The sequence below is a fragment of the Artemia sp. Qi Xiang Cuo genome, chromosome 21, assembly GCF_049724085.1.
Source record: "Artemia sp. Qi Xiang Cuo chromosome 21, ASM4972408v1, whole genome shotgun sequence".
Taxonomy (NCBI): Eukaryota; Metazoa; Arthropoda; class Branchiopoda; order Anostraca; family Artemiidae; genus Artemia; species Artemia sp. Qi Xiang Cuo.
This window is the reverse complement of record NC_142814.1, coordinates 18716123-18739826: the sequence shown is the minus strand read 5'-3', so window position 1 is coordinate 18739826 and position 23704 is coordinate 18716123. Positions and strand designations below refer to the sequence as shown.

At 36.6% G+C, this 23704-nt stretch overlaps 1 pseudogene across 1 annotated transcript; it reads left to right on the top strand.

Annotated features, from left to right (window-relative positions):
- The first annotated feature begins 2180 nt into the window (after positions 1-2180).
- On the top strand, positions 2181-23495 carry LOC148939306 (protein adenylyltransferase Fic pseudogene; annotated as a pseudogene). Its single transcript, XR_016143529.1, has 2 exons — positions 2181-2211; positions 22407-23495. The product of XR_016143529.1 is annotated as a protein adenylyltransferase Fic pseudogene (transcript).
- Positions 23496-23704: the final 209 nt, after the last annotated feature.

Here is a 23704-nt window from a genome sequence, read left to right as displayed (position 1 = left end):
GGGGAAAAAAAGGAAAAGGAACGTTTGTTACGATAAGATGCCCTTTCCTACCAACAATGGCAAGTGCAGCCCTCCTACAACAACCTTAGCCTTTGATGACGACGAAGACCTTAACCCGATTGTTTACTTTGACAAGTATTTTCCTGAAGAATTTTATAAGAGGTGTGCCAACTACAAGAACTTGTACTTCATACAGAAAAATGGAGCTACCATAAGAGGCCCTTTCCCACCAACAATGGCAAGTGGAACCATCCTACAACAGCTTTAGCCTCTGATGACGATGAAGACCTTGACCCGATTGTTAACTTTGATAAGTATTTTCCTGAAGAATTTTATGAGAGGTGTGCCAACTACACAAACTTGTACTCCATACAGAAAAATGGAGTGAGCATTGGTACCACTCGAGAAGAGATCAAGTGACTCGTTTCCATGCATGTGGCAATAGGTGTCTTCAAGTTCCCGATATATAGGATGTTTTGATCCCCAGCCACTAGGATACCCCTGAATGCTAACGTCATGAATGTAAATAGATTCCAGCGTCTATGGACCTCACTCCCTGTTTTTGAAAACTTGAATTATCGGAATCCAAACGACCGTTTATGGAAAGTTCGACCAACAATCGATACAGTCTTGACACGAGTGCGTCAACTACCACAAACAGAAAACCTGTCAGTGGACGAGCAAATTGTACCATATACAGGCAATCTTGAAATAAAACAATATATAAGAGGTAAACCTTGTCCATGGGGCATCAAGGTCTCTCTCTCTCTTATGTGCTTCGGGTGGTACCGTGCTAAGTTTTGAAGTTTACCAAGGATAGAATACACAAATCTTGGAAGACATTAGAAAATATGGTGTGGATGAACTTGCAAGGGTTACCATTCAGACAACATACCCCTCGCCTTAAGGTAGAAAAATCTACGAAATATATGCCAGAAAATGAAACTGTATTTGAATAATAATCTACCAGGCACGTAGGCAAAAAAGACGAAAAAGTGTTTTTCGAAATCTTGGAGAAACCATCTAGGCGACTCAATTTTGTCATTTTTAAATCTTCTATCACCAAAAATACTATTAAAATACATTCGTCGATGAAACTACCAACAGAAAATTTATTTTTCAAAGTCGGGGGAATTTTATCGACTACCTGGCCATATTTACCGACTGTTTTGCCTGGAATTGCTATTAAATTACTTCATTATTTTGTTTTTTTTATGAAAAAGACTGATATTTTCTAAATAATTTAATTCATATATTTCTATCAACCCATTATTTCTATCATTTAAAGACAATCCGTACCCTTTAGAAGTTTTACAGGTTCAAGTAGCTCCACTCTTATTTTATGTAATTTCAGTCTGTTTTTATATGGAATTTATTCCAAACTTTAATTATAAAACATTTTAGCTTTTATTTAATGCCTATTTATCTATTCAGAAAAAAAACACCTTTCAACTGAGAAGTATTTAAACTCAAAATAACACCTTTTCAATTTGTTCACTTAAATTCTAATATCTGTCTTCTTTCCAAACAGTGACTAATTCACATTGGAAATTATGCATGGATAAACTCTATTTAACGCTGTGGAGAAGGAGTAAAAAAGCAAAACATGGCAAGGGTTTTAAGGGTTTTAAGTTAACCAGCCCCATTCTGGGTGGTGGTGTTTATAGAATTCCTTGTTTTTGTGGCTGTTTTTATGTTGGTAGAACCCAACAGCAATGGGGGGGAGAGGTTATCTGAACATAAGTCTTCAATCGACAAGGCCATGAGATTACGCCAAAGGCCGGAGGTTTTTGATTCCACCTTGGCGCAACATGTATACGAGAGTCCCCACCATTTCATTTTGTTTGACGAAACCTCCATTGTTTTCCCCGTTAATGGTCTCACACAGGTTTTCAGGGAGGCATTTGAAATAAAAAAGCACATTCACCAAAAGGTAGCTCTCCATAGGGACACTGGAGAAATTTTTTCTAAGCCCTATTTATGACAAAATTATTAATTCTGATCGTTTTTACATACATCCACAAAGTTATATTGTGCAATCGACTAGAGTCTCCGATAATAGTCAAACTGGAAAGCGATTAGCCTTTAAGAGTGCTTTACGCAAAATGAAATTCTGAAATGCTATTTAGACTTGTGTTTTTTTTTTCAGTTACCCTTTCACCGTTACTAAGAAAGGGTCGTCCAATTTTAGTTTGGTGTTTTTATTTTAAGGTTTGGTTTTTATATTTTTATCAGTTTTATTCTGCACTGAGGACGGTCAAGTGGAGGTTTTGACCGAAATTTTTGCATAATTTTTCAATTTTTTTACTGGCTTTTAATTGTCCTCGTTATCTTCCTTTCTTCGCGATTTTTTGTTTTATCAAAGGTTTTAAGTTATGCCCTGGAGGCATAAAAGGTTTTTTATAGAAGGCGTTGTCGTAGAAACTTCAAAACAGGTTCATTAGATTGAAAATTCAAAGGGATAGTGCCCTTTTTAATAGTTGAAAATGTTTGGAGGGCAACTAGCCCCCCCAGGCCCATCATTCCCCCAACCACATCCAATCAAAAGTTTGAAATAGCCATTTTGTTCAGTGTAGGCTAGTTGATTTCCAGATAGAAAATATGTATTTTAGGAGGAAACTCCCCCACAACCCGCAAAGCAAGGGTTTTAAGTTATGCCCTAGGGGCATATAAGGTTTTTATAAAAAGGCGTTGTCGTAGAAACTTCAAAATAGGCTCATTTGATTGGAAATTCAAAGGGCTAGTTCCCTTCTTAATAGTTGAAAGTGATTGGAGGGGAACTAGCCCCTTCCCCATGCCCATCATTCCCCCAAACACATCCAATCAAAATTTTGAGATAGCCATTTTGCTCAGCGTAGTTGATTTCCTGATAGAAAATATGTTTTTGATTAGGACACTCCCCAACAACCCTCAGGACAAGGGTTTTAAGTTATGTCCTGGGTATATAAGGTTTTTATAGAAGGTGTTGTCATAAAAAACTTCAAAAGGGGCTCACTTGATTGAAAATTCAGAGGGCTAGTGCCATTTTTAATAGTCAAAAGTCATTGGAGGGCAACTATCCCCCCCCCACGTCCCTCATTCCCCAAAACACATCCAATTAAAATTATGAGTTTTTTGTTTAGCATAGGCTAGTTGATTTCCAGAAAGAAAATATGTTTTTGAGAAGGACTTTCCCCCACAGCTCCTGTAGCAAGGGTTACAAGTTATGTCGACAGGGCATATAAAGTTTTTACAGAAGTTATCGTCGTAGAAGCATCAAAAAAGGCTCATTCGATTGGAAATTCAAAAGGCTAGTGCCCTTTTTAATAGTCGAAATTGATTGTAGGGCAACTAGCCCCCCCCCCCCAGACCAAAGCCAATCATTACCCCAAACACATCCAATAAAAATTTTGAGATAGCCATTTTGTTCAGCGTAGTTGATTTACAGACAGAAAATATGTTTTTGGGGAGGATACTCCGCTACAGCCCTCAGGGTAAGGGTTTTAATTTATGCCCTGGGGGCATATAAGGTTTTATAGAAGACGTTGTCGTAGAAACTTCAGAGAAGGGCTCATTCGATTTGAAATTCAAAGGGCTGCTGCCATTTTAAAAGTCGAAAGTGATTAGTAATATTTTTTGTTGTTGTTGCTGTTTAGACCAGGGCACTTCGTATCGAAGGAGTTGTCGTCGGAAGTTCGAAAGGGGCTCATTCGATTGAAAATAGAAAGGGCTGATGCCCTTTTTAATAGTCCAAAGTGATTGGGGGGGCAACTAATCCCCCTTCCACTCCCACCCTCCCATTTGCCCATTATGTTTAAAAACTAAATGTTGCCTTAAGATTAAATCAAAATGCACTGTGATAATGCTAATTCCCAATACATCTCAGTAGTAGACCAAGAACGACTGGGGGTATTATGTTCAAACTTTCGAGGGTACTTCTGCTCTTAATATTTAACCAAATTAAAATATTGTAAGTGTATCCAAGCTATCAAAGAAAGTAAACAGATTTTTTTTGCGAATAGTATCAAGTTTTCCATTTCTTGTCAACTAGAGAAGGTATGGAACTCAATCAAACAGTACTATCTGTGTCCAGATTTTTAAAAGGATGTATGTTGTTAAAAATTGCTGAAAATGTTTCTCCAGCATACAAATCGCAAGCCATACTATAAAGTCTTAAAAAACAAAAAGATTTAAAGTGTTATTTTATTTTTCCCTGAAAAGACTATGTCAATATAAAACGAACAGAAATTAATTAAAAACTTTTCCCGCAAGATAAGTTTTTCAATAAAAGTAATGAACTCCATTAAACAAAAAATGAGCAAAAATAAAATCAAATAATCTACCAAGCTCAAAACTACGCCAAATCAGCATCGATAAATAAATGAAACTCAAAACGAACAGAAATTACAACAAATAACCGAGTCAAACTCAAAACGAGCAGAAATTAACATAAGTTGGGCAGAAAACCCCTGTGCCTTCCCAAGGCCAGATCAAAATTTGCACTTTACTGAAAAAATACAAATGAATGTGCATTGTCAGTTTAATATACATATACTGATATTTAGTATCGTGCGTTCGGTTGAGAATTCTTTGTGCAAGGGGCACGGGTTCGATCCCTGGCGTAGCCAGTTATTTGGTTTGGGACGCGGGTCAGTGGTGTGACTCTGTAAGCTTAGCCAGAGTCGACGCAGCTCTAAATGGGTACCTGGAGAAATCTGGGGAAGGTGAGCACGAAGGGTGTGCGAAAGCACAGGGTGGCTGGCCCCCAGCCCCCATTGCACTTCCTGGCTGAAGGGCCACGGAACAGAACGCAACACCGCTGGTTTGGACCTTAAGGGTCTAGTGCCGTCATACTTACTTACTTACTTACTGATATTTAGTAATTAAAATGTTAAAATTATTTGATTTATTAAAGTTATAAAAGTAAAAACATTTCCCCGTAGCCCCAATTCTAGGCTTATACAGTTTCCCTAATGCACAGGATCATCTCTGTTTTAATATCTTACTTTACTTTCTTTAAAAAAAAGTCTTATTTAATCAACATTGAAATTGATTAAAAACCTGACATTTCTTACGCAGAAAATCATTAGCACGTTTTTACGCATGGAACGGTAGTATACGAATCTGGGTCATGATTTCTGGTCAGTTTAGAAAATTAGTGTTGTGTATCCGCCAGTCCTCTCTGTGTACCCGCCTGTCCTCTCCCTCTCGTTAATGAAAACACCATTATTTTATTATCTACGCCTTACCAACTTCATATCATGGTTGCAGCGGCAGGTGCAACTTAGCAAAGAGCAAGCAACAGCTCATAGTAACCACGCGTTTTGAAACGCAGTTACACGTTAAGAAACACGCGGTTAAGAAACGCCTTTTGAAAGAAAAACTGCCTAGTGAAGAAAAATTCCCGTCCGACACTGAATCAGAAATGGAAACTATTATTTCGGTTTGTCTTAAGAGTAAAAGTTTATTGCGAAAGAAAAATGTATGGCAGTATTAAAAAAAGCCTCAAATCCCTCGAAAATGGTGTCATATCAAAATGAAAAGTATACCATTAGAATCAGCATGTTGGAAAACCTTAATCAGGAAAATTACAGCCTCCCTTCTTGAACAACAAAGAAAATCACTTTTTTGCATCGGTAGCACTGACCTGTCTCCCTTTTTTCTGTTCTTTTTTTCTAGCAGGGCTAGGGGGTGGGCCAAGCATCATACAGAGATGTGTAATAGCTCATTCGAAATGGAATTAAAATTGTAAGTGCCCTTTTTAAGTGACCAAAAATATTAAAATAATTTCTTAAACCACATTGGGCTGACATAACATAAAGTAAAAAAGCTAAAAACTTAAGAAAAAAAGCTAATTTGATTAATCAACAGTATTTTCTTCATAATTGTAATGAACCGTATTTTACCCAAGTCAATGCAACCTTCCCTTCACTTAAACACACGTAACAAACGGCAATTTACAGAACGTATAGGATTTAGTATTTTAAATCATGTTATTAGCGATTGCAAAATCAAGCGCTACCAGTTAAATCAAGATATTTTCAGGCTAGAGCGAGAAATATTATGTACGCTTTCTTATGCTGATTTTCATCAAATTAAGACTATTGCTGAAAATACTTTGCAGCATGATTTTAGGATTTCTAGACAAAGACTTTCTGAGAAATTACACTGTTTAAAATTGGAAAAAAAAACTCTCTACTAATCCACCTTTTGTCCCAAAAGTGCACCCTGGTCCTGTTGTAATAAATCTCAGCTCCACGCCCCTTACAACAGGTCAAAATCAGATTCTGTCGAAAGGATTGAAATTTTAGATAGCCCCTTCAAAAATACCTTATAGTGAAATAATCGCAAACACAGAGGGGGCATTTCATAACTCTCGTACGGATATTGGAGAGATTGCTGAGGTTAGAGCCCATTTTGTTGAAACCTTGTTGAATTCACCTTCTGTTAATAATCCAAATTTAAAATTTTTTAGTAAAAATGAACACTTAGTCTTACACACACTACATAAAGATCATTCCGGGATTATTACAAAAGCCGATAAAGGCAATACTGTTGTTGTATTAGATTCAGATGATTACGACAAGAAAGTCAGAGAAATCTTAACTGATTCTAACACATATGAACAATTAGCTACCAATCCCGCAGAAAAATTTGTCCAGGAGGTCCAAAAAGACCTTTCTTATCTAAAAGGAAAAGGTGAAATCACAGATCAATTGTACAAAAGGTTTTACCCACGCGGGTGCACGTCCCCTTGCTTTTATGGTCTTCCTAAAATTCATAAGCCTGATAATCCACTTCAACCCGTTGTTTCTTCTTTTAATTCTCCTACAGCAAAAATAGGGAAATTCTTATCAGTTGTATTTTGCCCACTAATTCAGGCTCAAAAATCCTATATTAAAAATTCAGCTGATTTCGTTTCCAAGGTAAAGCAAGTTTCAGTTAAACCAAATACAAGAATTGGCAGTTTTGATGCAGATTCAATGTATACCAATTGTGATCCTCAAAAGGCCAAACTGGTTTTGGAGCATAAACTTAATTCTGACCCATCTATATCCGAAAAATCTACTCTTTGGAATCAGACACTTTTTTCGCTTGTAGCCCTTTGTAACAGAACTTCTTTTTACTTCCATTATAGAGGCATTTTTCCTCAACTCCTTGGATCCAAAACTCATCAGAGGTAGAGAGGCATCTTCCTTTCTTAGATGTTCTGGTGCACTGGAATGATACATGTTTTGAGTTTGGTGTCTATAGAAAACCCACACATAATGACCGTTATTTAAATTATTCCTCTATTCATTCACCTGCTGTGAAAAGAGGAGTTGTCACTTCTCTAGTTGATAAAGCATTGAAAGTTTGTTCAACACGTTTCTTGGATTTAGAACTCAACCACCTTAGAGATATTTTATTTGGGAATGGTTATCCAATTAGTTTAATAAATTGTATAATTGCAAAAGGCATTAAAAGATTATCAGATAGTCACACAGAAAACAGAAATCAAAGGGAAAATTCAGTTTATCTTGGTCTACCACATGTTAAAGGGGTTTCAGACCACATTTCAAAAAATCTCAGGAAAAGTAACATTTATACTTACTATAAACACAGAAAAACTATCCGGTTCCAAATTTATCAAGGTAAAGACCCTATCCCAATAGGTGAAAACTCTGGTGTCTACTGAATTCCTTGTTCGTGTGGTCTTTGGTATATCAGAAGAACTGATCAGCGACTCACGGATATATTAACTCAGCACTCTAGTTCAATTAATAATACACTTAAAAAGCAGAAAAAAACAGAAAAATTTTGACTCTGCCCTTGCAGAGCACATTTTTGAAAACCCAGACCATACTATTTTGTTTAATCACGCTAGCCCAATTTCGCATGACAAAGGTATTGTCGAGCACTACAGGGAAGCTGTTGAAATTTATAAATACCAAAATTTACGTCTAGCTTTAAACAGAGATTCCAGTGATTTAAGAATAAACGAGTTATATTTCGGTTTTCTCAAAAGAGAAGCTGATACTTTAGTAATCCCTGAAATACACCTTGAACCACTTTTCCAGTCATATAATCAAACACGTGAACAACCCCTAAGGTCTCAAAGGGCGTCTGCAAGAAATGCAATAATTAAAATCCAAAACCAGATGACATGGTTCTCCAAATTTTTTAATTGCTTGTTTGTTTTGTTTTTGAGTGAATGAATTGTTTTCTTTTCTTTTATTTCTCAGTTGTTTGCTAGTATCTGTTGATGGCAGTTCATAATTTTTGGATTTTGTTTAAATCGTGGATATTGGCGAATAACTCGCTTTTATGGTTGTTAGGTATTTCATTTTCATTCTTATAATTTTCGGCTTTTATTGAATTTTATTCATCTTTTAAGTTTTGGTTTTTTGGTTCTTTTCACATTGATTTTCCGTGTTTGTTTTTGTTGTTTATTTCTTAGGCACTTTCCTTGGATACATTATTTTGTTTCGCGCTGAAGATTTTGTTTCGCGCATGGGTAGCACTGATCTATCTCTTTTTTTCTTTTTATTTTCTGGCAGGGCTAGGAGGTGACCAGAACATCGTAGATATCAAGAGCGGTACTTAAAGGGGGGATGGAACATTTGTTGCTTGTATAATTTGAAAAATATTTTTTTACGTAATCTCATTAAAAATCCTCCCTCTAACTTTTAAAAGGTGCCTAAAAAGTATACAATAATAATAATTCATTCTTATTTACCTTCATGAAATTCCTATTTATTCAACAGTAAGTGCTGGTTCCAGTCTAACTGCAAAACAGAAACACCCCCCCCCCCCCGATGCGTGTATAAAACCCCAGGCTACTATTTTGCTTATCTTGTTGTTGTTGTTTTAATTGCCATGATTGGTGTTTTAAACCCTAAGTTGATGAGTAATACGTCAAAAATAAAAGGCAAATCAATAAACACAGGACACTTTAGAGTTTTGAAGAAAAGAAGAAAACCAACTAGATTTTTTTTTTATTGTTAAACTTCAATAAAAACGATCTTAATAAATATTGCTTCTTGAAAAGACCCAAAAAATCATTTTAATCCCTCCCTTCCCGTCTAATATCTTAGATTGGCTCAGTCTTACCTCCTCCAGCTTCAAATTTGCATCAGTAGAAAGCTATCTTATAGTCCCACGATGAAACCATATATGGACATAGAGTCCCTAGGGAGATGGTTTTCTCACTGAGAATGAAAAAATAGGATTTTTCTCACTTGAAAATACAGGATTTTTCTCACATTGATGGATGTTTCTTGGACGGTTATGGGCGTTGGTCAATTTTTTTAAAAAGGGACTATTAAAAAGGGCACTAGCGATTTCAATATCCAATCGAATGAGTCCTTTTTGAAGTTTCTACAACAACGTGTTCTGTAAAAAACGTATATGCCCCCAGGGCATAACTTACAACCCTTGCCCTGAGGGCTGTGGGGGAGTGTCCTCCTCAAAAACATAATTTCTGTCTGGAAATCAACAATGCTGAACAAAATGGCTATCTAAAAATTTTGGTTGGGTGTGTTTGGGGAAATTTGGGCAAGAGAGGGGGGTTAGTTACCCTCTGATCACTTTTGACTATTAAAAAGGGCACTAGACCTTTGAATTTCCAATCAAATAAGCTTTTTTTCAAGTATCTATGACAAAGATGTCAATAAAACTTTTATGCTCCCAGGGCATAACTTATAAACCTTGCCCTGAAGACTGTGGGGGGAGTGTCCTGCTCAAAGATATAATTTCCTGAACTTTAAACTGCATGGAAGAAATTGGCTATTTCAAAATTTTGATTGTGTGTGCTTGGGAAAACGGTGGGCGTGGAAGAGGTGCTAGCTGCCTTCCAATTGCTTTCAACTATTAAAAAAGGCACTAGCAATTTCAATTTCTAATCAAATGAGCCCTTTTTGAAGTTTCTACAACAACGTGTTCTATAAAAACCTTATATGCCCCCTGGGCATAACTTACAACCCTTGCCCTGAGGGCTGTGAGATGGTTTTCATCCTCAAAGACCTAATTTACAGAACTTAAAACTACTTTAAATAAAATGGCTATCTCAAAATTTTGATTAGATGTATGTGAGGAAAAGGTGGGCGTGAGAGGGGGGTTAGTTGCCCTCCAATCACTTTCAGCTATTGAAAAGGGCACTAGCCCTTTAAATTTCCAATCGAATGAGCCCTTTTTGAAGTTTCTGCAACAATGCGTTCTATAAAAACCTTATGTGCCCCAGGGCATAACTTACAACCCCCGCCCTGAAGGCCATAAACTTTCGTATATAGGAAGAGCTACCCCTTCATCCTTGCCTTCCCCTTTCCACTAAAGTTGACTTTGTGTCCTAGTTCTTTAAGAATAACTCCTGAAACACAAGGACTGCCCTTGCTGGTTGCCCTAAAAGGGTGCAGGACAGAAAAGGGTTAGGGTGCCTTGAGTGTCTGAAGTCAACTAACAGAACTATTTTTCTAATATAGTAAACATTTTCAAAGTGCACCAACACATCGGTTGAAACCACTATTGCAACTTCAATAGCAGGCTGCATTGTTTTCTGTATATGTGACTTTGAGCATTTATTTTTGCTTACCCCCTTTATTTGTTGTGCCCTTTCATTATTACATATGAATTTATAAGTTATATGTTTCCTTCTAAATAACCAAACTATTTTCTAATTAGCCTGAACCATTGGTCCTAGTTCAGTAATAAACTTATAATAAAAATATAAATTATGAACAAATTTTGAAGATATGAATTCTTACCTCTGGCATTAACATTTCTTAAAATTTCATTGATTTTCGAGTGGACCTGGTTTGACCTCTGGGAGAAAATGAAACCCCAAAATTCCTCCCACATACTTAAATTTGTGTGACTAGTCTGAACTCTATGCTGAACTAGAAGTGTCTTTTTTCTTTTCTACATGAACTTGCCATTTCCAGGAAGAAGTCATTCTCCCCTTAACTTCCCTCGCGTCCGAACCCTCTTGTCTTTTCCCATAATAAGGCCTGTCCTTATCGACAACCCCCATTGAAGATAAAAGTGACAATTGGCAAGAGATCTTCTACGCAACTGATTTGTAAACGTTTCATTACTCAATGTCTAAACAGAACTTGTTTAACTTGTTAGAATTTTAAATGTTCATTGGTTCAATTTTTTTTATAAATTTGTAGATTTCCAATAAACTTTTTTCAAACTAATATAATGATTATGGGCATGATGGCCAAAATTGCATCCCTGATATAAGTATTATAAAGACAATAAACGGTTTATTGCTTAACTTAAAATGCACAGGTGATTGATAACAGTGTCTGCTTCAATCTCTTTTAGTATATCTCTGTTAGCGTGTATCAGAATCAAAGCTCATCTTTTCTTCTAAATTTTCAATGATTTTAATTTTTCATCAAAATTCCTAGATTTTACACTTTCATTGGCCATGGTTTCCCAAAGCCCTGTTTTTATTAACTGTAGTTCTGAAAAAAACTCATTCACTGGTGACTTGTGTTGATGGTATTGTCATTAAATATTTGCAAACCTTATGACGTTCTATGCACTGGTGACTGTACATGTTCTAGTTAAGGATCACTTCAAACACTTATTTTATACATATATTTCATTTATATTTGCTTTTGCACTCTTAGAAGACTGTTTCCATTTTTCAATCAAATCCTTCAACTTCATTTTGTTGTCCTCCATGAAGACATAAGATACAAAATTCTCAAACATGTTACTGGTATAGTTTTGCTCAATAGATTTCAAATTTACCGTGGGCAAAACAGAAATAAAGGGTATCATTTCTTCTCTAAGTTTGCCTTTATCAAGAAGAGGGATCAATGCAAAAATTTCGTCCTATGCATTTCTGGAAATCTATCTTTGAATTCAGGAAAATTTTTGGGGTCAAACAATGACATGTATTATTACAGGTATTTGTGTTTTACAATTCGCTTTCCATCTTTTGTGTAATTGTATCTACAATGCAGTTAGATTCATTGACTTTAAACATATCTTCAGTTCTTGGTCAAATTTGCTCATCATCACATTTTCTCCTGCCATTTTTGATTATTTCCTTGTTTGTTTTTTCCTAAAATCCAATTCGATGGCAAATCCTTGATTGCGTATTTTTTGGGCGAGACCTTAGCTTTTTTTCTTCATGTCCAGATAGGTGTTTTAGCTCCATCCAGTGTTTCAAACAATTTTTAGTTTGGTGGTAGTCACACAGTGGGGCTATAATCTTAAAAATCTAAAGGAAAATCAATGCAGTGACAAGTTTTTTAAAACTTAGGAATTTGAGAAGAATTCTTGAAGCGTCATTCCTTGCTTTGGTCTAGAATTTATTTGACATCGAAACCTTATATAATCCCACCATCAGCTCGTAAAAATATTTTTCAGGCCGAGACTGATCAATTAGGAAGTGAAACGTCCCGTTGTTAATTCTCCCAAAGATTCTAACAGGTGCATTGCTTCGACTGCGCCAACGTGTAGAGTTTCAATTGCTTCTAGCTTGTAAATTAATTTTTTTTTTAGTACACATCTGTTTTCTTTTCAATTATTACTTCACAAGCCTCAGCTTCTTTAAGTCAACCCCGAAAAAATACAGGATCTGTGCTTTATCCCTGAGTACTAAGTTTAATACTTGTGAATAACACCACGTGTGCATGGGATTTGGTACGACGCTCGTGATTTTGGCAGTCAGACCATTGTAAGCTTCATTCATATTAAATGCCGCATTAAAAGTATTCGCTATGGAATTTTCAGTATTGATTTCAACCTCTTTTAAAGTATCTTTTTATTGAACAAGCAGTGCTTCAGCCTATGTAGATGTAACAAATGTTAAAGATAGCAATCTCTCTTCTACTTCACACCCATGCACAAGCCAGACAGCAAATGCACACTGATCATTTCCTTAAATTTCAATCGTTGTTTGTCAATATAGAAAACTTTACAGCTTCCCTTAGATTTGATTATATTATATCCAACATCTTCCTACCTCTTTCCTGGTTCTTTTTCCTTGACCCTTCTTCTCTTTCTTCACTTTTCGATGGAATCAAATTTAAATGTGTTTTTAGTGTAAGGTCATATTTACTGATTAAAATAATTAGCTCTAGTGAAAATACATAAATGTTCTTACTTTTATAACTTTAATAAATCAAATAATATTAACATTTTGATTACTAAATATCAGTATATGTATATTAAACTGACAATGCACATTTATTTGTATTTTTTCAGTTAAGTGCAAATTATGTTCCAGTCTTGGGAAGGTATAGAGGTTTTGAGCCCAACCTATGTTAATTTATGCTCGTTTTGAGTTTGACTCGGTTATTTATTGTAATTTCTGTTCGTTTTGGGTTTCATTTATTTATCGATGCTGATTTGCATTAGTTTCACACTTCGAAGATTATGTGATTTGATTTTTTCTCATTTTTTGTTTAATGGAGTTCTTTGCTTTTCTTTGAAAAGGTTTTTTTAGTTAATTTCTGTTCGTTTTATATTGGCATAGTTTTTTCTGGGGAAAAGACAATGATACTTTAAATCTTTTCGTTTTTTAAGACTTTATAGTTTGGTCTGCTATGTATGCTGGGGAAAAATTTTCAGCAATTTTTAACAACATACACCCATTTAAAAATCTGGACACAAATAGTAGTGTTTAATTTAGTTTCATATCTCCTCTAGTTGACCTGAAATGGAAAACTTGATACCATGTGCAAAAAAATCTGTTTACTTCATTTGATAGCTTGGACACACTTACGTTATTTTGATTTGGTTAAATTTTAATAGCAGAAGTAGCCCCAAAAGCTTGAACATAATACCCTCAGTCTTTCTTGAGATACTGCTGAGATGCCTCATTAGGAATTATCATTAACACTGTGCATTTTGATTTTATCTTAAGGCAACATTTAATTTTTAAACATAAAGACAAATGGGAGGGTGACCGTGGGAGGGGGATTAGTTGCCCTACAATCACTTCGACTATTAAAAAGGGCTTCATCCCGTTCTATTTTCAATCAAAAGAGCCCCTTTTGAAGTTCCTACGACAACTCCTTCGATACGAAGTGCCCTGGTCTAAACAACAACAAAAAATCATGCATTATACCCACATCGATTTTTACTATAAAAATTTCATCCTTCCAATCACTTTTGACTATTAAAAAGGGCATTAGGCATTTCAATTTCCAATTGAATGAGCTCTTTTTGAGTTTCTATGACAACGCTTTCTATAAACACCTTATACGTCCCCGGGGCATAAATTACAACCCTTACCTTATGGGCTCTGAGGGTGGTTCTCATCATCTAAGACATAATTTCCTGAACTTTCAATTACGTTAAACAAAACGTCTATCTCAAAATTTTGATTGGATGTTTTTGGGAAAATGGTGGGCGTGAGAGGGTTGTTAGTCGCTCTCCCATCACTTTCAACTATTTAAAAAGGCACTAGCCCTTTCAAATTTCAATCAAATAAGCCCTTTTGAAGTTTCTACGACAACGCTTTCAATAAAAATCGAATATGCCCCAAGGCATAACTTACAACCCAATCCCTGAGGGCGGGGGGGGGGGGTCGTCACCCTCAAAGACCTTATTTCCAGAAGTTTCTACTGCGTTGAACACGATGGCTATCTGAAAATTTTCTTCGGATGTGTTTAGGGAAAGGTGATAAGAATCGCGCGCATTCCGCGCGATTCTCACGCGGAATGGTATTCCGCGTGAGAGGGTGGCTAGTTACCCTAAATTCACTTTCGACTATCGAAAAGGGCAGTAGCCCTCTCAATTCCCAATTGAATGAGCCTCTTTTGAAGTTTATACGACAACTCGTAACTATAAAAACCTTATAGGCCCTCAGGGCATAACTTTCAACCTTTGCCCTGGGGGCTCTTGGGGGTTTGTCATCCTTAAATACATAATTTCTAGAACTGTCAACTACTTTGAACAAAATGGCTATCTCTAAACTTTGATTGAATGTGTTTGGGGAAATGGCGGGCGTGGGAGGGGGGTTAATTACTCTCCACTCACTTTCAACTATTAAAAAGGGCAATTTCGATTTCCAAACAAATGAGGCCTTTTGAAATTTCTACAACAACTTTCTATATTGCCTAAAACTTATATGCCCCCAGGGCATAACTTACAGCCCTTGCACTGAGGGTTCTGAGGGGGGTTATCATCCTAAAAGACTTAATTTCCAGAATTTTTGATTACGTTGAACAAAATGGTTATCTCAAAATTTGATTTGATGTGTTTGGGGAAATGATGGCCGTGAGAAGGGGGTTAGTTGCCCTTCAATCACTTTTGACTATTAATAATGGCACTAGCCCTTTCAATTTCCAATCGAATGAGCACTTTTTAAAGTTTCTACAACATCACTTTCAATAAAAACCTTACATGCCCCCAGGGCATAACTTATAACCCTTGATCTGAGGGTTAGGGGGGACGGGTTGTCATCCTTAAATATCTAATTTTCAAAACTTTGAACTACGTTAAATAAAATGGCTAACTAAAATTTTGATTGGATGTGTTTGGGGAAAAGGTGGGCGTGAGAGGGTGGTTAGTTACCCTGAAATCACTGTCGATTATTAAAAAGGACACTAGCCCTTTGAATTCCCAATTGAAAGAGCTCTTTTTCAAGTTTCTACGACAAAGATTACAATAAAAACTTATATGCCCCCGGGACATAACTTATAACCCTTGCCCTGAAGAGTGTGGGGGAGTGTCCTGCTCAAAGGTATAGTTTCCTGAACTTTAAACTGCGTGAAACAAAATGGCTATCTAAAAATTTTGATTGGATGTGTTTGGGGAAATGGTGGGCGTGAGGGGGGGGTTAGTTACCCCGACATCACTGTCGATTATTAAAAAGAACACTAGCGCTTTGAATTCCCAATCGAATGATCTCTTTTTCAAGCTTCTACGACAAAGATTTCAATAAAAACTTATATGCCCCAAGGACATAATTTATAACCCTTGCCCTGAAGACTGTGGGGGGAGTGTCCTGCTCAAAGGTATAATTTCCTGAACCTTAAACTGCGTGAAATAAAAGGGCCATTTAAAAATTTTGATTGTATGTATTTGGGGAAGAGGTATGTGTGAGAGGGGGGGTATTTGCCCTCAAATCACTTTCGACTCTTAAAAAGGACCCTAGCCCTTTGAATTTCCAATTGGAAAATCTCTTTTTTTAAGTTTCTACAACAAAGATTTCAATGAAAACTTATATGCCCCCAGGGCATAACTTATAACCCTTGCCCTGAAGACTGTGGAGGGAGTGTCCTCCTCGAAGGTATAATTTCCTGATCATTAAACTGCGTGAAACAAAATAGCTATCTAAAAATCTTGATTGGATGTGTTTGGGGAAAAGGTGGGCGTGAGAGGGGGGCTATTTGCCCTCAAACCACATTTAACTATTTAAAAGGGCACTAGCCCTTTAAATTTCCAATCGAATGAGCCCTTTTTCAAGTTTCTACGACAAAGATTTCAATAAAAACCTTATGTGCCCCCAGGGCATAACTTAAAACCCTTTCCCTGAAGACTGGGGGGGGGGGGAGTGTCCACATCAAAGGTATAATTTCCTAAACTTTAAGCTGCATGGAACTGGCTGTCATGAAAATGGCTGTCTCAAAATTTTAATTGAATATGTTTGTGAAAGTTGTGGGCGTTGAAGGGGTGTTAGTTGCCCTCCAATTACTTTCGACTATTACAAAGGGCACTAGCCATTTCAATTTCCAATCGAATAAGCCCTTTTTGAAGAATCTACGACACAGCATTCTATAAAAACCTTATATGCCCCTAGGGCATAACTTACAACCTTTGCCTTGAGGGCTGTCGGGGAGTGTCCTTCTCAAAAACATAATTTCTATCATACTTGATTTCCATTGTAGTCCCTTCTCGCCTTTATTACTAAATGACCTGGTGATAACTCATTTCTAGAAATAAATTGTTTCCCTCTGTACGTTTTGCGTCATCTATATTACACAGGTAAACATTGCTGTAACGGGAACATGGTATGTGCTTGAAACAGGACATGTTGTCAGAATCCTGGGGGAGTGTCTTCACAGGAATCAAAAGTGTCATGGAAACAGGGACCGGTTATATCCCGATATGCCTTTACAATCCTGGTTTTGTGGAAATATTGCCACCTGTGTTCCTTCATATAGTGAAACAAGATTGCGTCATACATATTAAACCTGGTTACGGAAACAGGGGTGTGACGTGGGAATCTTGCCAGTTGGCTGGTTGTGTAGGGGTACCCGACCCTTTAAATCCATCGGGTGCGTTTGAAAGTACGAATAAGGCTGCGCTGGATCTTGCTATGCCCATACTACTTTCTTTAGTAACAAAAATATGGAAACTACAAAACAGAATTAGGGAAAGCGGAATCGCCCAGGTAAGCTTACTACCTGTCCCTGTAAGAGAAAGCAGAGATGTCAATTCAACGCCATCTGCCATGTTTTGATGCAACCTACTGCAAAATACTTGATAGCTTTAATCCACTGGTTCTGTTGAATCTTCATCTTTATTTATCCTTAATTTTATTGTAACTTGAATGGCTAACTAAAAACATTTTTTATTATCAACAACTTTTTAATCAAAGCTAATAAAAATTACAAACAAAAAATCGCAAAGAGAGAAACGAGGACAATAAGAGCCAGTGAAAAACATAAGAAAAAGTTATGCAAATATTTTGATCGACACCTCCGCTCAACCGTCCTCAGTGCAGAATAATATTAAAAAATTATAGGCAGCGCAATAGTGCTGCCTAAGTAAAGAACGATGTTGGCACAATGTATTATTTATCTATTCTTTTTTCCATACCCGGGCACTTCGTATCGAAGGAGTTGTCGTAGAAACTTCGAAAAGGGCTCATTCGATCATAAATTGGAGTGGCTAGTGCTCTTTTTAATTGTCGAAAGTGATTGGAGGGCCACTAGCCCCCCCCCACGCCCATCATTCCCCCAAACACATCCGATCAGAATTTTGAGATTGCCGTTTTGTTCAGCATAGTTGATTTCCAGATAGAAAATATGTTTTTGAGGAGGACACTCCCGCACAACCCTCGGGGCAAGGGTTTTAAGTTATGCACTGAGGGCATATAAGAACAATGTTGGCACAACCTATTATTTTTATTTTTTCCTTTAGAGCAGGGCATTTCGTATCGAAGAAGTTGTCGTAGAAACTTCGAAAAGGACTCATTCAATAGGAAAATTGGAGCGGATTGTGCCGTTTTTAATAGTCGAAAGTGATTGGAAGGCAATTAACACCCCTTCCACGCCCACCATTTCCCGAAACACATCCAATCAAAATTTTGAGATAGTCATTTTGTTCAGCATAGTTGATTTCCAGATAGAAATTATGTTTTTGAGGAGGACACTCCCCACCAGCCTTCGGGGCAAGGGTTTTAAGTTATGCTTTGGGGACATATAAGGTTTTTATAGAAGGTGTTGTCGTGAAACTTCAAAAAGAGCTCATTCAATTGGAAATTCAAAGGGCTAGTGCCCTTTTTAATAGTCGAAAGTAATTGGAGGGCAACGCCCCCCCCCTCACGCCCACCTTTTACCCAAACATATTAAATCAAAATTTTGAGATAGCCATTTTATTAAACGTAGTTTTAAGTTCTGAAAATTAGGTCTTTGAGGATGACAACCTCAAAGCCCTCGTGCACGCCCTGAGGCATATAAGGTTTATATAGAAAGTTGTTAGAAATTTCAAAAGCCTACAAAGTGATTTCAAAAAGTGAGTGTAGAGTAATTGACCCCCCTCCCACGCCCACCGCTTCATGATTAAAATGTTTTATTCCATTTTTCAATACCAGTCCCTCCGAAATCTTTAATGGAAAGTACCCTCACTTGATCTTTCCATGTCATCATTTCATCAATAATCATTCCCAACACTTGAAACTGGTTACCCTTTCAATCACTACATTTCCAAATGAAAGTATTTCATTTGTTGTAGTTTTGTATATTTTAAAAAATCACATATTTCGTTTTCGAAATATTTAAAGATGGATGATTCATTCGTAAATAACTAGACAATTGAGCTAAAGTGATCTTAATTATAGCAAACAAACCATCTACAGTAAACAGTATTACTGTGTCATCAGCATAAGTTTTTAGTATGCAATTAGTTACAAATTCTTTTAATTCCGAAACAGAAATAAAAAAATTAGTGGCCTTAGGATTAAATCTTGGGGAACTCCGTATTCTATTTATCTTTCTAGTGCTGTAGATGATCTGACAACTACAGTCTGCAGTCTGTCTTCCAAATACGATTTTATCCATTTTACCATCCAAACCGGAAAACGCATCCTATTCAGTTTTGTTATTAATGCCTCGTGATTAACAGTATCGAAAGCTTTCGAAAGATCCACAAAAATTGCCGAAGTAATGAATCCAAAATCCAAAAATTCCTTAATCTTTATAATAAAATGATATACAACATGTGTAGTGGAAGGATATTTTTAAAAACCATATTGGCTAGACAGCAAAATTATATTTTCATTTAAAAATTTTGTAATTCGATCATGAATTACCTTTTCAAATAGTTAGAAAATACTGGTAAAACTGAAATGGGTCTGTAGTTAGCAATTTGGCGTTTATTTCCGTTAGTATGTAAAGGGTGGCCAAGTATCCTATGGGGGAGGTATTGGGGCCCGAGCTACTTTTTTATCATATAAATATCCCTTTTCTCTTATACATATAATTGCCTAAAATACAATCTAATTTACAAGTTAAAGTCTCGTAGAAGCTAGCCTGTTATGCACAAAGGAAGAAATTTGTTTGTAAAATTCTATTGTTATCTAGATAACTATTCCCATTGAAATATAATTTATGTGTAAAGCAAATTCAATTTTGACTACCCATAAATTTTATTGGCCCACTGTGTAACACTATGGAGAAAGAGGCAACCTTATCTCTTGTCTTTATGTATGTTTTCAAGTTAGTTCCTATTTAGAATTGAGATTGTGATATTTTGAAATTGGTTATAAAACTGAGTCATTTTCTACGACTGTATTAGATTATTTTCCCCGAAACCTGGTTAGGTTTGGAATATTTTTTAGAACTATTGTCATTGTAGTATCCACCGGAGGATCCGTCCCCCTCCAAGAATATATTTATCAGTGGTGACACAGGCCATGTCACCTTAAGCTAAATAGTATGGCACCTGTCGTACCCACACAGGTTATAATATCAGTGCGGGAAGAACTCTTCGAGCCCGGGGGACCACTCAAACGTGATACTGTACCCTAGTGGAGACCCGTAGTGGCACTGGTGGTATTGTATCACCTACACTGGCACCGCCAGAGCCTTCAACCAATACCTAAGGAATTGCTGAGGGTATTAAGTTGAAAATTTCAGGAGATGTTGAAGAGCTATCAGAGGGTAACCATCCCCCCTTGCCCCTTTAAGATGCTGCCTTCTCTCATCACTGATTAAATTTCAAAAAAACTATTTTGTTCAAAACAGTCAAAAGATCATGCCTTCAGGAATGCAATGGCCCCACTGCCTCCAGGGTAAGGATTGTAATTTGTATAAGTTACCCTTTTTTACATCCAGGATTTACCATTACCAAAAAGGAGGAATTTGTGATTCTAGATATGCTCTAAATGGCTGAGGTGAAACTTCAGGGAATGTTGAGGGGGCGAGTTAAGCTTAATCTAAAGATACTTTGCGCATCCTGTTTATCCAAAAAAGATTATCTGCAAGATCACTAGAACTGCTGAGGATATTAAGTTTAAACTTTTTGAGCATGTTGAGGAAGCTTTTAAAAAGTGGTCGTAGGGCAACCAGCCCCCGTCTCATTCCCTTTTTAGCTCGCCTACCTCCACATATATCTAAGTAGATATACCAGCAGTATCTAAGGAGCAGCTAAGGGTGCTAAGTGGAAACTTTAAAGACATGTTGGGAGGCATGTTGAAAAAGGAGCAAAGACAACCGCTCTTTGCTCTTTTAGATTCTCTCCTTACCACTGATAGAGGTTTTAAAAAGCCATTTTATTCAAAATTGTCACAATGTCTAATGGTTAAGTCACTGGGGATGCCATGCCTCCGCAGCACCCGGGGCAGTGAATATAATTTATACAATTTGTCCATGTTTCACATGCAGGATTTATCATTCAGCAATAGGGTAATGTTTGATCCTGGATGTGTTCGAAAGGCTAAGGGTGTTGAAGCAAGGCTTAAAGAAATGTCAAGGCGTATATTGAGCTAAATCAAAAGAAACTACTCGTATCCGAGTTATCATGAAGGTATATCTGTAATATCTTACAAACAGCTAAGGAAATTAACTTGTGACTTTCAGGGCCACTGCTACTGCTGCTGCTATTCCAGCTGCAAATTAGCCTAGTTGTGCCTGCAACTGTGACTGCTTCTAACTGTGACAAATTGCAGCTGTGAATGTGACTTTTTGCAACCGCTGCTACATCTATTTGTGAATACTTTCATAAAAAAATTGAAATTAATTTTTTTTTTTGTTGAAATGGGAAATATTGAAAAGCTCTGGTTACTTTGTGTTCGGCTACTGTAAGTTGTTGCCATGAAATCCGAGCTAGAAATATGTAATTTTCTTTGATAAATTCTGAATCTTGGATAATGCTATAGACCTTAAGAGACCCATTAAAAAACAAGCACAACTATAAATGATGTCACAGTTCTTATATGCAAAAGGCAGGGTTATATAGGAATCCAGTTTGTGCTTTTCTTGTCAGATTGATTTCAAAATCTTAGAAATTTCTAACTTAAATATGGTTTTAAAATCTTGAGGACACTTAAAGGTGGTGATGCAAACATACCAAAGCTAAAATTCTTGACTATGAAACCTAAAATGTTTCAGAGTCGAGTAACTATTAAAACGATTCAGAGTCGGTAACTATTATTTTAGTTAGTCTTAATGAAAATAGTTTGCTGCAAATAGAAATATATTAGACTTAAAAAGAATAGCCTAAAAGTCACTAAACCGGTGCCTGATTGAAATGAAAACTGCATTATTAGAATTACTGTAGTTGAAACTTTCATTGGAGAAATTATAGTCTCCTGTCTTGACCAACAAAGAGAATCACTTTTTTGCTTGGGAAGCTGTAGTATGTCCCCTTTTTTTTATTCTACTTTTTTTTCTGTCGTCACCAATGCGGTGCTGAAGCATCCTTGAGAAGTATTTAAAGGCTCATTTGAAAAATAAAACATACCTGTATCATTTCTGTAAGCAACAAAAAAACACATAATTAAACAAAATACAATTTTTGAAAAAGAGCTTCATCTTCATATACAAAATGATTTCACACACAAATGACGCCATATAGAGTAACTTACAACTGTAAATGACATAATTCTGAGACTTACAAGAATAAAACAATGTTCAGTGTTGCTTTTGCATTATCACGATGTCATGACGTCATGATAAGTCATCACAATTACTTGTCATGCCGTCATATAACAATATAAAAGGATGCATCAGCTCAATTTACCTCATTTACAGGTAAGCATGGGATCAAGAATGATCAACATTGAATACGAAAATGAAGCTATTCCCAACTCTGCAACTGAGGAGGCTATTCTTTCAATGAACTACGCCGTTAAAAGGACTAAGTCAGGTAATCCAGAAAAAGCATTGATCTTGTTCCAGCGTGCTTTGGATTTAGCACCTGGCCTTCCAGACATTTTGAACTCTTATGGTGAATATCTGGAGAGAACAAGACATAGTTTAATGAAAGCAGATTTTTATTACCAAAGAGCCCTAAGTATATCTCCTTGCCATTCCAGAGCTTTAGAGAACCACGAGAGAACACTGCCTTTAGTAGACAAACTTGATGAGTGTTTGCTACAGAATATTGCAGGAAAGAAAGATGAAATTGTGAAGTTTCCCGATGAAGCAGTTTTTAAAGAAGTTTCAAATGATATTAAGTCTCGCTATGTTTACCATACAGCCGGGATTAAAGGTAATACTATGACTTTAGCAGAGACACGTTTGGTACTTGAAAATCGAAACCCTATGCCCGATAAAAGCTTAATTGAATAAAATGAGATTCTTGGAATTGATAACGCTTTAAAATATCTCTGTAGTACTCTGCTTAAAAAACTGGGCCATATATCAGAGGAGGACATATTACAATTACATAGTTATGTGCTGGGTCTGGTAGACTCCAGTGAAAGTGGGGTTTACCGTCATACCCAGGTGTCTGTTAACGGTCATAAGCCTCCACCTCCACAAGAAGTAAAGTTTCTCATGACTGAATTTATAAACTGGCTCAACTCAACTGACGCGAGAAGCTTGCATCCGATTAAATACGCTGCACTTGCTCATTTTAAGCTGGTATCAATTCACCCATTTACTGATGGCAATGGAAGAACTTCCAGACTTCTAATGAATCTAATATTAATGCGAGCTAAATATCCTCTCGTAATTATCGATAAAGAAGAAAATAGTCCGTATTTCCAAGCTCTAGAAATTGCTCAGCAGGGTGATGTGCGTCCTTTCATTAGGTTTGTTGCTCACTCTGTAGAAGAAACGCTAAATGTTTTTCTTCTGGCCATGTCACACCCAGTATTTCACAAACAACAGATTTAGAATTCATACAAGAAACAAAAAAGCAGTAACTTTTCAATATAAATCAACTAAATAAAAAGATTGAGCTGGTTAAAATATACTACAACTGCTAACTCTCTGCAGCACCAAACCGCATAAGGTCTGCTCAACTGTACACGCTCCTCCTCCATCTCAATATGTTCAAGGCTTCCTTACCACTTCCAAAGATCTAGATGTCACAGTTTCTGTTT